The sequence below is a fragment of the Rhinolophus ferrumequinum genome, chromosome 4 (genome assembly GCF_004115265.2).
Source record: "Rhinolophus ferrumequinum isolate MPI-CBG mRhiFer1 chromosome 4, mRhiFer1_v1.p, whole genome shotgun sequence".
NCBI classification, from domain to species: domain Eukaryota; kingdom Metazoa; phylum Chordata; class Mammalia; order Chiroptera; family Rhinolophidae; genus Rhinolophus; species Rhinolophus ferrumequinum.
The window spans coordinates 92449711-92451753 of NC_046287.1; the positions used below are offsets into that span (position 1 = coordinate 92449711).

Here is a 2043-nt window from a genome sequence, read left to right on the forward strand (position 1 = left end):
AGCCCCACTAAAGTGAACCCTTCTCTGTAGGGTCAGCCCTTGCATAATACCTCCTCCACTGTAGTCACAACCAGTCCTTACAATAAATCAGCCTGAGGGTCAATCCCTCCCATTAATGTGCAAACAGCAACCAAGGCTTAACTACAACAGGAAAACACATACAACACACACAAGAGACACACCTGCAGCACCCAGCTCTAGTGATCAGGGGGACTATACCACTAGGTCCTACAGGAGACCTACTACATAAGACCACTCAACTAAGACCAGGAGGCATAGCAGCACTACATAGAAATAAACACAAAGAGGCAGCCAAAATGGGAGACAAAGAAACATGTCCCAAGTAAAAGAACAGAACAAAGCTCCAGAAAAATAAGTAAACAAAATGGAGACAAGCAATCCACCAGACACAGAGTTCTAATCACTGGTTATAAGGATTTTCAATGATCTCAGGGAGAACTTTAACAAACAGATAGGAAAAATAAAAATAGTGATAGAAAATATAAAAAAGAACCAGTCAGAAATGAAGAATACGAAAACTAAACTGAAGAATGCATTAGAGGGAATCAATAGTATATTAGATGAAGCAGAGGATCAAGTCAGCAATTTAGAAGATAACATAGCTGAAAACACCCAATCAGAACAGCAAAAAGAAAAAAGAATCCCCCAAAAAATGAGGATAGCTTAAGGGGCCTCAGGAACAACATCAAGCGTACCAACATGTGTATCATAGGAGGACCAGAAGGAGAAGAACGAGAGCAAGGAATTGAGAACCTATCTGAAGAAATAATGATGGAAAACTTTCAGACCCTGGTGAAGGAAATACATATACAAGTCCAGACAGCACAGAGTCCCAAACAAGATGAACCCAAAGAGGCCAACATCAAGACATATCATAATTAAGATGCTAGAGATTAAAAACAAAGAGAACATTTAAAGCAACAAGAGAAAAGCAGTTAGTCACCTACAAGGGAGCTCCCATAAGACTGTCTGCCAATTTCTCAACAGAAACTTTGCAGGCCAGAAGGAATTAGCAGAAAATATTCAAAGTGATGAAAAAAACATAAGGACCTACACCCAAGATTACTCTACCCATCAAAGCTACCATTTAGAATTGAAGGACAGATAAAGAGTTTCCCATACAAGAATAAAGCTAAGGAGTTCATCACCACAAAACCAGTATTACAAAGAGTCTTAGAGGGACTTCTGTAAAGATGAAAAGAAAAAAGAAAGAACAAAAATGTGAATAATAAAATGGCAATAACTATACATGTAGCAACGATTACTTTAAATGTAAATGGATTAAATGCTCCAATCAAAAGCTAGGGTGGGTGCCCTTTCAGCCATGCCAGCAGTAGCCATGGCTCTGCACTACCCCATGGCCATAAGCCTCAACAAGGGCCACAAGGTGACCAAGAATGTCAGCAAGCCGAGGCACAGCCGCTGCCACAGGGACCTCAACAAACACACCAATTTCATGCAGGACATGATACAAGAGGTGTGCAGCTTTGCCCCCTATAAGCAGCATGCCATGGAACTGCTCAATGTCTCTAAGGACAAGTGGGCCTTGAAGTTCATCAAGAAAAGTGTGGGGACACACATCCACCAGACACAGAGTTCTAATCACTGCCAAAAGGAAGAGAGAGTTGCTGAGCAATGTCCTTGCAACCAAGAAGAAGGTAGCAGGCAAGAAGGAATGAAACCCATCCCCTCTGTGTATAACAAAACCTATTCAGGGGGTGGCGGAAATTAGGGTGGCTGAATATATGAGAAAACAAGACTCTTAAATATGCTGCCTACAAGAGACTCAGTTCAGACAGAAAGGCACACACAGACAGAAAGTAAAGGGATAGGAAAAAGATATTTCATTAAAATGGAAACAAACCCAAACAAACAAAAAATCTACAGTAACAATACTTATACCAGAAAAAAATAAACCTAAAACACAGGCTACAAGAGACAAAGAAGGATCCAGTAATCCCACTTCTGGGTATTTAACTGAAGAAGCCCAAGGTACTTTAAGGGAACATGTGCATCCATACG

At 40.7% G+C, this 2043-nt stretch overlaps 1 pseudogene; it reads left to right on the forward strand.

Moving 5' to 3' along the window:
- The first annotated feature begins 1360 nt into the window (after nt 1-1360).
- On the forward strand, nt 1361-1700 carry LOC117021714 (60S ribosomal protein L36-like; annotated as a pseudogene).
- The last annotated feature ends 343 nt before the right edge of the window (nt 1701-2043 follow it).